At 40.2% G+C, this 13,415-nt stretch overlaps 1 pseudogene; it reads right to left on the reverse strand.

Annotated features, from left to right (window-relative positions):
* Window positions 1-4,989: 4,989 nt before the first annotated feature.
* Window positions 4,990-13,125, reverse strand: LOC126413171 (uncharacterized; annotated as a pseudogene).
* Window positions 13,126-13,415: the final 290 nt, after the last annotated feature.

Here is a 13,415-nt window from a genome sequence, read left to right on the forward strand (position 1 = left end):
CAGGCGAACTATGGAGTGAATCTTAGGAAGAATCTTATGACTTAAAAGCCGGAAATATCGTACCCTATTACATGTTACAAAGGAGTATTTATTTATTTTCAAATATTTTATATCTCTATCTACCTGTACATATCAAAGTTTATAATATATGTTGTCATCTTCCGGAGACATGTCTCACCGAGATCAATTTCTGAGCCCATATGTGATATTCATAAAAACATAACAGCATGTCTAAGAAAGTTTTTACAGTTACCTTTCCTGGTGCAATACAGTTATGGCACTAGCTCTTTCCGATTGTGGTTAGCACACTGGACTCGCATTCGGGAGGACGACGGTTCAATCCCGTCTCCGGCCATCCTGATTTAGGTTTTCCGTGATTTCCCTAAATCGATTCAGGCAAATGCCGGGATGATTCCTTTGAAAGGGCACGGCCGATTTCCTTCCCCATCCTTCCCTAACCCGAGCTTGCGCTCCGTCCCTAATGACCTCGTTGTCGACGGGACGTTAAACACCACTAACCTAAGACCTAAAATCTTTCCGATTCTCGTTGTCTCTAAGCATATCAGCTGACATTAGACATGCTAGCGAAAACCACGATTCCATTGGTCCGCCCAAATACTGGTAGATTACTGCACGACATTTTGCTATAGTGTAGTTCCCTCTCGGTGCCGATCTAGATTCGTGGAGACTGTTTTAGAAAAGATTGCACAATATTTTTACTGCGGAACTACATGCAAAGACAACACGATATACTAAAGGTGGATATAACCAAAACACTACCAAAGGTTGTAGCGACTGTACAGTAGTAATCAATATCTTTTCTAACAGAATTAAAGAAAAAACAACTACATCGTAATTTCCCTTCAAGTCGTTGTTCGGCGTTGGGTGCTTCTCAGGAATGTTATTAACCACTTTTATTCCTGTCACAGTCGCGAATGGAACGAGAAGAAGGTAGCTGACTAAATACCTTCGTATGAACGCTAACCTTTGTTATATTATTGTCATGATTGATACTGGACATACTGGATGACTGTAGACTGCTTGTCAAAATAAACAAGCTCTATTAAAATGCACATTTCTTCCCCTGTCCATATGCTAGTCATGTTGACTTGTAGTATACACAAACAAAAACTTCAAAAATCCATGAACATGTAATAAGGAAAAAAGTATGTTCCATGTCCAGTACAGTATCAATCTTTAAACACAAAAAGTACAAGACTTGATACAAGCAAGTATAAAATATCTTACTTTAAGTAGCGCAACCTCTCTTGTAGATAAAACTAATCAAAGAACTCACTTCTGAGGGAGAGTACACCTATGTTTACATGTTGTTGTTGTTGTTGTGGTCTTCAGTACTGAGACTGGTTTGATGCAGGTCTCCATGCTACTCTATCCTGTGCAAGCTTCTTCATCTCCCAGTACCTACTGCAACCTACACCCTTCTGAATCTGCTTAGTGTATTCATCTCTTGGTCTCCCTCTACGATTTTTACCCTCCACGCTGCCCTCCAATACTAAATTGGTAATCCCTTGATGCCTCAGAACCTCCCAAGCGATCTCTTCTTCTAGCCAATTTGTGCCAAGAACTCCTCTTCTCCCCAATCCAATACCTTCTCATTAGTTATGTGATCTACCCATCTAATCTTCAGCATTCTTCTGTAGCACCACATTTCGAAAGCTTCTATTCTCTTTTTGTGCAAAATATTTATCGTCCACATTTCACTTCCATACGTGGCGACACTCCATACAAATACTTTCAGAAACGACTTCCTGACACTTAATCTACGTTCGATGTTAACAAATTTCTGTCCTTCAGAAACGCTTTCCTTACCATTGCCAGTCTACATTTTATATCCTCTCTACTTCGACCATCATCCATTATTTTGCTCCCCAAATAGCAAAACTCCTTTACTACTTTAAGTGTCTCATTTCCTAATCTGATTTCCGCAGCATCACCCGATTTAATTCGACTACATTCCATTATCATCGTTTTGCTTTTGTTGGTGTTCATCTTATATCCTCCTTTCAAAGCACTGTCGATTCCGTTCAACTGCTCTTCAAAGTCCATTTCTGTCTCTGACAGAATTACAATGTCATCGGCGAACCTCAAAATATTTATATCTTCTCCATGGATTTTAATATCTACTCCGAATTTTTCTCTTGTTTCCTTTACTGCTTGCTCAATATGTTAACATAACATGGAATGCTAGGGAAGATATTCCTGTGGAAATAATAAGAAAGACCCAGGCAATTTTTAGAACATGCAAAAGGGAATAAAAAGATATTTGGAACTAGCGAGACACGAACCAGCTCAACGCTGCTTCGTAATTCAGCGTCTCTATTCATTACAATGCGTTGAACTTCTGCAATACACAACAATGTTTTGTATCTTACCCTCTCCTGAAGATTTCATGTGCCAATATGTTACACACAGACTTTTAATTATAACAAATCGTACCAAGAACTACACGTTTATGATGGATATTCAGTGTGCCATTGCGATGAATCTGGATGCTTAGATAATACACAAGTTGTAACACGAAATTTCTGTAACCACCAACATGACATTCCACATCATTTTATTACAAAACTTGCACAAATAAAGACGCATTTTCGAGAGGTCCTCACTGTGCTGTTGCTTGGAAACGGTATGTATTTACTGTACTGAAGTGATTATATAATACCCACAAAGTATGAGCTTCAACTGGAAACGATGGTACCCAGTACGGTTTCTCTCGAGCCTGTACTGAACGTAGAGATGACTCACATGTGACACAGCTGACATTATTGTGCCTGATAATGCTCTGCACTTTCGGAATGACTGTACAGCGAAACTTTTTCCACGTAATGACGTCAGGAACTCGGTGCGCTTAATGCCGCGTCCACAGTTGCCCTCCACGAATCCCGATCGGTGCGAGAGCCGCACGCCCGCCGCTCGCCTTTCGTTTGTTGGAATTGTGGGTTGCAACGAACCTCCGGCGATCCACAGTATTCAGTTTGCAGCCAAGCTGTAAACATGTCTAGGCGAAGGGAAAATCTCGGGGGATTGTGGTGATGAGGGATGCGGCGATATTAATGGCATGTTTGTCGAAAAACCAAACGAAACGTCAACGTTGGTGGCACACTGAACTTTATAAAAAAAAAGAAATGATTCAAAACTTATGATAGATTTGAAGTCACAACATATAAGTGGTCAATATAAAACTTTCTGTCGAACCTCACCTTCTGACTTTGAAAATCGGCTGCAGAAGATTGGACCACACATTTCGAAAGAGGAAACTAATTTCCGCACGTCAATTTCCTCTAAAGACGGGTGAGCATTAATATTTGTTGTACATAATTTGTTTACTTCTTGTTTATAATTCACTATGTATTTGTCGTAAGACCCTGACCAAATAAGCAATGGTGGGCGCGGATATAAAAAAATTTGACTGATCTACTGTTTCTATTATGTATACACTACAGGCCATTAAAATTGCTACAGCAAGAAGAAATGCACATGATAAACAGGTATTCATTGGACAAATATATTATACTAGAACTGAGATGTGATTACATTTTACGCAATTTGGGTGCATAGATCCTGAGAAATCAGCCGTAATAACGGTCTTGATACGCCTGGGCATTGAGTCAAACAGAGCTTGGATGGCGTGTACAGGTACAGCTGCCCATGCGGCTTCAACACGATACCACAGTTAATCAAGAGTAGTGTCTGGCGTATTGTGACTAGCAAGTTGCTCGGCCACCATTGACCAGACTTTTCCAGTTGGTAAGAGATCTGGAGAATGTGCTGGTCAGGGCAGCAGTCGAACATTTTCTGTTTCAAGAAAGGCCCGCACAGGACCTGCAACATGCGGTCGTGCATTATCCTGCTGAAATGTGGGGTTTCACAGGGATCGAATGAAGGGTAGAGCTGATAGTCCATGTTGCTGCAAACGTCGTCGAACTGTTCGTGCAGATGGACTTGCAAACGTCCCATCTATTGACTCAGGGATCGAGACGTTGCTGCACGATCAGTTACAGCCATGCGGATAAGATGCCTTTCATCTCGACTGCTAGTGACACGAGGCCGTTGGGATCCAGCACGGCGTTCCGTATTACCCTCCTGAACCCAGCGATTCCATATTCTGCTAACAGTCATTGGATCTCGACCAACGCGAGCAGCAATGTCGCGATACGATAAACCGCAATCGCGATAGGCTACAATCCGACCTTTATCAAAGTCGGAAACGTGATAGTACGCATTTCTCTTCCTTACACGAGGCATCACAACAACGTTTCACCAGGCAACGCCGGTCAACTGCTGTTTGTGTATGAGAAATCGGTTGGAAACTTTCCTCATGTCAGCGCGTTGTAGGTGTCGCCACCGGCGCCAACCTTGTGTGAATGCTCTGAAAAGCTAATCATTTGCATATCACAGCATCTTCATCCTGTCGGTTAAATTTCGCGTCTGTAGCACGTCATCTTCGTGGTGGCCAGTAGTGTATATATTTCTTTTTCATGAAATAAAGGCAAGTAAAATCAGTATCATTAATTCTCTCAAGTTAGCAGTAACACTTCGATTTCTTGTCACGGGAGATTCATTTACTAGCCTGCAGTATACTTTCAGGATTTATAAGCAATCTGCTGCACTAATAGTACCACAAGTCTGTGCAGCGCTCATCCATGAGTTACAAGGATTTATCAAGGTAACATATTAACACCGCTGTTTAACTCTTTTCAATTTTGAAAGTTGTTTTATTTTTTGAAATATTTTTAGAAGTACAAAATTAAACGCATTTTACACAAAATCATCAGAATCCATTAAACTAAAGTTATGTTACACAAAAGCCGAAAACGTTTCTAAAATTGTTGATGCAGCAGGAGTTGGTTGAAAAGAGATAGGTGTCAAGGAATCAGATGGCGATAGTACGGGAGCTGGTACTGCTTGCAAAGGGTGCAAAATGTATTGTTGTGAATGTGTGGAGTGATATACACTTTCTGGGGGAATTTAGCAGTTGTTGGAATGCTGGGTATTTGGAGCAGACCAATCAAAAAATCCTTTATCGGCTTTCGCAAGCACGTCAAGCACGGCATGCTGTACCGATTTCTGCGTTTCAGGCGAATATTTCTTCACTTTTGCAGCGACGTACGTAAAATAGGCATCGATATCGTCGGACGTATTACGCGGCTCTTTCTCCAGTTTCTCTGCAGTAGTTTGTAAAATGTCGAACGCACTCCTCATCACTGAGTCGTTAGCATCAGTTCGCTTACGGAAAATTACCCTCTAACACGCAATAATTAATAATGGTCAACCAAATCATCCACATGTATTTACGTTTGAAAAGTATCTGATCAGATTTTCTAGTAATATATGCGCCGACAGCTCGTCGACGCCAAGGAATTTTTCTAGTACGTTTATTCTTTGGAACAACAGAGGTACAGAAATGTATGCTCCATGGTTATTATAGTGGGAAAAAGGAACAGCTTCGGAAGTATCGGTTGGAAGATTATCGGATTGCTAAAAGAGATTTATTTACTCGTCTTCGCGCTAAAGCGAGCTAGGAAGTTTGTGCCGCTAGCGTGATATATAAAGAGAAAGAAAACCCTGTAAAAGAAAATTACATGAGACTTGGAACCAACAGAAAACGGAACATGTACGAAAATGGATTCAATATACAATTTTCCTCAGAAATAAGGTTTGTGACCATTTTATTCTAGAGTGAATGACGAATGAGTTCTCTGTCTGAATCATTGACGATTGTCTGGGCCCTGTAATTAATTGGGAAGTTTCAGCTGTGACGAAGAGAGCCTGCAATCTCTGAGTTTTTATAAATCGTCCAAAAAGGCTTCGTCCACATCTGAAATATTAGATCTGTCGTAAACTGAACGAATTGTTCAAACGATCGATTTTCCCAACTGAATGCAGCGCTTAAGAATAATAACAAATGTAAAGATCTTCTACAGCAAGCCAGCCGCTGAATATTAAGACGAAGGGCTCCACCAGAGATTCTACTAGGCTGATTTCACGTAAATAATATAGTTAAGCTGTACACAGATAAAGGACAGAGAGAGAGAGAGAGAGAGAGAGAGAGAGAGAGAGAGAGAGCGAATGAAATTCGTGAAATAACTCAGAATCCTCCATTAGCATAATTGTTTGTCTGTCTTTTCACGGATCAGCCTAACTAGAAAACACGAAGCCCTGACTTTATTGTACCGATTTTTGTGTGAGAGTGAAAGAGCGATAAAGGCGACAGATACACTTCTGTACAGACAAAACATTACACCAAGTTAGCGGCAAGCTGCATTCACATAGACTTTCATCATTAACAGAGTAGAATTCATTATAATGGCCAATCCGTGACAGGACACGTTTTTGGACGTTGTTAAAATAATTTTGGTTTCTGTTTCATGTGAACTACGACGAGACAACTTAACTTGGAAAAGAGAAGAAATACTCGCAGCCAAGTTAGTCGGATCTACAAATAAAAGCAGCATGCTGGGCGCGGAAAACAGGCCAGATCTATAATTTTTTTATTAAAGCTTGCTAGTATTGAGGAAGTAGACGTAGATTGGAACATTTTCTAATTGCGTTCATGCCACAGAAGTATTCTTGTGAGAAGGGAGATATATACACCTTGACTGTAGAACATTTATATGGTTTTAACTAGGGCAATGTTTAAGATGAGTCAAACAGAGCAGAGCAACACGCAACAGCCTTCAGCTGTTAGCACTGATGATAGGGCAATGTTTAAGATGAGTCAAACAGAGCAGAGCAACACGCAACAGCCTTCAGCTGTTAGCACTGATGATAATGATGGAGTAAGAAGTGTTGTAGAACCGATCGCTACAGATAGCGCAATAGAACGCCCTGTAGACACGGCTGGAGATGTAACAGCAGGTATGCAACATGGATTAGATCCATTAGTAATTATCATGAGACAGATGCAGATGATAACCGAGATCATGAATAATATGAAAATCGACATTAACGCGAAATTAGCCTCAGTTACTGAAGGGCAAGAAAATCTGAAAATTGACATTAATGCGAAGTTAGCCTCAGTTACCGAGGGGCAAAATGATTTGAATTCGAAGTTAGCCTCAGTTACTGAGGGGCAAAATGATTTGAATACGAAGTTAGCCTCAGTTACGGAAGGTCAGGAGAATTTGAAAGCTGAGATTAAGCAGCAGTTACACGACAGTTTTTCCGAATTAGAGCAGCGGATAGAGGCGAAGACAAAGGAACTTAAAGATCAGGCCGAAGAGACGGAACGAAAATTAACTGTATAAATAGAATTGGTGAAAGCTTAATGTGAGGAATCTACTCACCGCGTACGTGTAGAAATGAAGGAGTATGTGACGATTAAGATAGATACCGTACGCGAACAGATGGAAATGGTTGCGCAGTTAGTACAAAAGCAAGATGCCATGTCATTTGCAATTGCGCAACTTCCTGAATTGGCACGTACGCAGACGAACCTAAAGGAAAGTGTGGAACATCTGACAGAACGTCAGGACGTTATAGACCACCAAATTAATGTATTAACGGGTAAATTATCCGAAATCACATTAGAAAACAAAAGGCTAATGTGTGAAAACGTTGAGCAAAATGTTAAAGCAGCATTCCAGAGTCTATGTGGCAAACAGGAAGAGAATTTGTTTGCGAAAGGACTTGAGGAAGTGCGACAGCAGTTAGGGGCTGATTTCGAGCATTGGAAACAAACGATAGCAGAGTCGATACGCGTTTCACAACAAGGCTCAGAACAAATGAATACCGGCCAGCAGCAGAAGTTGGCAGCGACTGTAGACCCAGTTACTGCACATTCGCACACGATACCGACTTGTGTGAGCAACTCGAATATTAAATTGCCACGAGCTAGTTGTTCGCGTGAAGTTTTATCTGACGGAGATTACGAAAGCCTTTGCCATGCCGAAGAAAAAATGCTAAAGCATCGGCAATTTCAGATTTTTAACACTGACAAAAGGGGGGTCCATCCGATTGTTTTTATTCGAAGTTTTAGAGGAGTACTACCCAGAAATTGGTCGGAGTGGCAGAAGGTCAGTATATACCATGGGTATATACATGGTTCGGGGGCGATCTGGGCCTCGGACATGACTTCTGTTTGCTCGACCTATGAAGATTTTGAGAAAGCGTTTTTAGCAAAATTCTGGTCAGAAGGGGTACAGGAACGCCTAAGGCAGGAGGTGCTCTACCCAGAGCCATTCTCGTTTTCAAAAGGAAGCCTTAAGAAGTATTTTGAAAAATATATAAATAAAACTAGATATTGGGACAGACCTATGCCTTTGCCAGACATAATAAACATACTTAAGGCAAGACTACCAACTAGTATACGGAATCAATTAATTTACGGCAACGATAAAGACCTGGAGTCGTTCCTCACGACGTTATATCATATAGACATTATAGAAGAGAACAACCAGAAAGCCCGTAACAACAGATTCCAATATAGGGAGATAGAACCTCCGCCAAATGGTAGGCAAGTAAACGCACAGAGATCGATAAATAGTGGAGAAACCCCTCAAAATCTCAACAATAATACCGGCAATAGTCTTGCGAGGGGCTATCCAAGGAACAACAGAAATGGGAAAAGATACAATCCCGTATGGGGAAACGAAAGGAATTTCAGACCGCAAGCCTGGAACAATAACGGTAATAGAAAGTGGAATCAACCGGGGAGAATAAACTCAAATAACCAACATCAGTGGGGACGAACATCTGCGAATCAACCGGTAATTACCGAAGTGACGGACGATGTCAACCACCAGGCGAATCAAAATCCAACAAACTTGTAAGGACCCACTCGTGCCCCGGAGGAGCGGTCAACAATTGGTTGAGAGGCAACAGGATATGTGTACCAATGCTAACGTATAATGATGGACGATTACTGGCAGATGAATTGACCGAGGACTTAGAACCCCAAGATGAGGATAAGGAACAGGTGGCAGTAGCCGAAGTGCAAGTCATTTTAGAGACTGTACCGATAGTGGCGGTTTTGGACACAGCTGCAACCACAAATGTTATTTCGGAGGCTCTATTCAACAAGATCAGAAATATAAGACGAGTACCAATTTTTCCAGTTCAAAATTGCAGAATAATAGGTGCCGTTGGGGCTAGATCGGCTAATGTAAAAGTGCAGCCACTACTTAGTGTAGAAGTCGGAAATGTAGCAATATTAAGCACATTCCTTGTTGTAAAAAATTTGGTGGTAGACTGCATTATAGGAGTCGACAGCCTACGTCAATACGGATGCAGAATAGATTTTAAAACAGGAAAAATTTGGTTAAATGTAAATAAACAAGAAATTGAGTTGGACTTGTTGAAAAGGGAAAGCCTTACCAGAAAATATAATAGTGGGATCAGTGTGCAAGTAATCAGGACTGCACAAAATTCTAAACAGCACGTAAATAATGAGTTCCAAGTCAAAGGAGATTTCGGTCAATTAGTGTATGAGAAGTTAAATGAATCCGACTGCATTATTGAAGATCAGAAGAAGCAGCTCAAAGAATTATTATTAGCGTATGAAAACGTGTTTGATGAAAGGCCAGGAGTTATTAAGGGATACATATGCCATCTCTACGTTAAGCCGCACGAAACGTATTGTAGAACTTTCTATCCTGTTCCCTGGAGGTTAAAGGCGCAAGTTCAAAAAGAAATAGATCGCATGTTGAAATGGGGTTTGATCGAACCCTCCACAAGCCCATACTGCTCCCCATTGTTGGTCGTGCCAAAAGCAAAATGAACGCTCGTAAAAAACATAACAATAAACTGTGTGTGTAGTGACAGAAACCTTTAAATTGAAATAGTTAATCAGTGACATAGAGTATAGAAATAGTGACTAACTATTATTATCGAGTGTTGTAAAGAAGACAGTGGAGATAGGCTTCACCTGTGGTTTGGGTGAACATAGAACTTTAGCATTGCTAATGTCATCAAGAATTATTAAGGATCTAACTGACCTTCAAAGAAGAATGAAATGTTTCCCGCAAATGACGCGGAATAATCAAAAGAGGTTCCGAGTGAATATTCATATATAATCTCATGTGAACGCTTACATGTGTAAACGTGTGAAGGGATGTGTTGTGGCAGTGAATCGTGAGTGACGGTTAACGCCGCAAAGATAATTTCCCGCGCAAAACAGTTGACGTTGGCGCGAGAGTTAAAATCGATATAGACGATACAGATATGCTTTGTAAGAGACTCGCACCAAACGCGAGGATAAACTGATTCATGTTGAACTCTAAAAGGAATAGGTGTTATAATTAGAAGTTAAGAGTTTTTAATTTATTAATGAATGATTAAAGAAAATAATATTCATAGATTCAGTAGTAATTTAATGATTCGTGTTCGTTTGGGAATTTTGTGTGAAAAATCCATTTCCATATATGAGCATGGATGAACACCGTATGAATCAGAGAGTAATTGAAAGAAGCGAATCCGCATTCCTCATGCTAATAACTTTTACATTTCAGCACTCAAGCAAAGAAATATATGTATTTAGAATAAAAAGTTTTGAGTATAGCTAAATTATATGACTTATCAAGGAAATATGGATGATGTCTTGGTATAAAATGAACTACACTTTCCATTATTCGATGATTTGAATCCAAAATCTATAGTAAGTTACATGAATCCTTTAAATTACGAAGAACAAATCAGTGATAGAAAATGTGTTAGAACTTTTAGACTTATAAGCACAAGGGGGGAGGCAAAGTCAGAAGGAGTATTCAAAAGGGAGTAAATCGGATGATGCTTTTGGCAACATCATTAGTTAATGGTTGAATTCCTTGAAGTACGTCGTAACAAAAAGGATCCATGAAGCCATAAGGATTTTGCTTTCAAAAAGGAGAATCTTGGACGGTGCAACCTAATCAGTTCTCTTACAGGAAGAGTTTTCCTTTTGGTCATTGCTAATTCTTTTGGAATGAATGTTGCATGTGAATTCGAGTATCCCTGTTCCTTCTACTCTTCCCATTGTGGGCCGCATAGAAGATCAACTACAGAGGGGGCCGCATAGAAGACCGACTGCAAATGTGGACGTCGGGGACATGCAAGACCCGGGGGAGTTTAGCACCGCAAGATATTGTACCAGGAGCAAGATTGTAAAACGAGAATTCACGTTATTTATTGTAAAACGTTTTTTTTTTTTGCTAGAGGCACAAACCACTCTTCTCCAAATCGGGATACAAATTGATCCCGGTCTTTCCTTTAGAGATCTATTTCAAAATTATATTTTTTTTTCTTCTACAGGCTTTCCTATCTTCTATGTACCGTAGGCTGGGGGTCTAGGCTTAAGAGGTTTTCCAAGGTCTTTATAAATGTTGAGTCCTGACTCGATGTCATTTTCAATTCTAATAATCTCATACGTCTCCTGTAAATTACAAGTAATAAACAATAGTAACCAATATTAATTACGTATTACTGGTATTACGTGACTAACATAAAAATAGGAGCCTCAGACCAATAACGTGGTAGTTTTCCAGTCACCAAAACAATTATCAGTCCTGTTTTGTACATATAATATATATACTCAACCCCCCCCCCCCAAGGTTAAAGTAACTTTAAGTACGATTTCTGTTTCAGCTACCTGCAACACCTGCAGCTTGGAAGGTAGCAAACAATATATTTGAAACACGTGGGATGCCAAGGAAGAATTTCGGATGGAGGAATTTTTCAAGGGAGAAAGCTACACAGTATGATGACTGGGAGAGCATTGGGACTTCGGGTAGGGGAACCGCTGACAGGGCGTTCTATGCAAATACCTTACTTCTTTGCAGGTGGTAGTGCATTTGCTCTAAGTGAAAACCTCATGAAGCCAAACTCTGGAGACTTTGCAAAGGAACTCCTCACAGAATTTTTAACTATCGCTTGAGTAGAGCCCGACGGATAGTTGAGAACGCCTTCGGTATATGAAGCTCAGTGTTTCGGGTTCTAAGAAAACCGATTATTTTGGTACCTGAAAAAGCCGAGGTGATAGCGATGGCAGTCATTATGTTACTCAATTATCTAAGGGCCCATTCGCCAAATTTGTACACTCCTGATGCCATTGACCAGGAAGAGAATGGAGTTTCAATTGAAGAGTCATGGAGGGTCCAGGGAGAAGATAATATGACGTCTTTGTTAGCTCTGAGAAATGTCCCCCGACGATCCACAAATTACTGTCAAAAAATTAGGTATCAAATAGCAGAATATTGTATGAAAGAAGGATTCCTAGAATGGCAACACAAATATGCTTCAGTACATCTACATTTTCTTATCGTCGTAAATCCTTTTCTTGGTACGTGCCTGTCCTCCAGAAACTTGAAAGCTTCATAAGCAAACCACCAGCTTAGGTAAACGTCGTCTCTTCCTGAAACAACAAAATATCGAACGCAATAAAACCCTTTTAAAAAGTACAGAACTGTACAGTACTTATGATTGTTATTATAAAAGTTTGTATGATGTATGTAAATAAATCACTTAAAAATAAAAATGAAGCTTATTATTTTATAATACCATTCATTTTCTTAATATATTTTTTTCCGAATACAAAATTCTTCGAATAATAATAAATGACAGTTGTGATCGGCCACATCGCTTAACTTGTCAACTAATTTAATTATCACAGTTAAGAGGTTTAGGTACAAATTATCTTATTAGATTCACAACTTTTCTTTCCCTGTTCCTATGCTGTTTTCCAATTTGCCTCTCTCCCTTCAGTATGAAGGCAGCAAAGATATTATTTTTTTCTGGTCCGCACATACATCCATCTCCGCAGATATTTTTCGCCAAGCATCTGTTTTCATGTGTTTCCTGTAATCATCCTTATGCTGAGGATCCCAAAGAATGGGTTGTTTTCTATATTCATCAATAAGTTTAATTAAAGTCAATACTCCATATTTAATCACGGGAAAATCAATCACAAAATCCCTTTATTGAAGCCTGACAGTAATCTAAAGATATTAATTAAAATTTAATATTTTACTTCAACTTAAAAATCCCTCTTTGCTCATTAATATCTTGCAAAACAATACTCACAGGCGCGATAAAAATGACAAACCTTTCGCGCTCCCGTCCAAATCTGAACGGCAGACATTCAAAGTATTCGCTGGAAAAACTGGCAGGAGATGATCGCGGTGGGTCGCACATGCGCAGCGCGCGCGCCCAGCCCAAATATGACGAATTCAATGCGAACCAGCGGCGCACGAGCTGCGCTGCACGCTGGTGTGGACGGATCTTAATGTGACGTTCATCTCTTTGACGACAGCTGTCTTGAATTTCTTCTTTTGTTATCAGTTAAAAGTGATGCACCCAGGATTTGACACCTGTAACGATCCGAGAAAGAAGTAGAGCACTTTCCCGCGAAAGATAAAGGTCGGACTTTGAGTCTCGGTCCAGCACAAAGTTTTAATCTTCCGGGTATTTTCACGTCAGCGCAC

This window comes from Schistocerca serialis, chromosome 7 (assembly GCF_023864345.2).
Source record: "Schistocerca serialis cubense isolate TAMUIC-IGC-003099 chromosome 7, iqSchSeri2.2, whole genome shotgun sequence".
Taxonomy (NCBI): Eukaryota; Metazoa; Arthropoda; class Insecta; order Orthoptera; family Acrididae; genus Schistocerca; species Schistocerca serialis.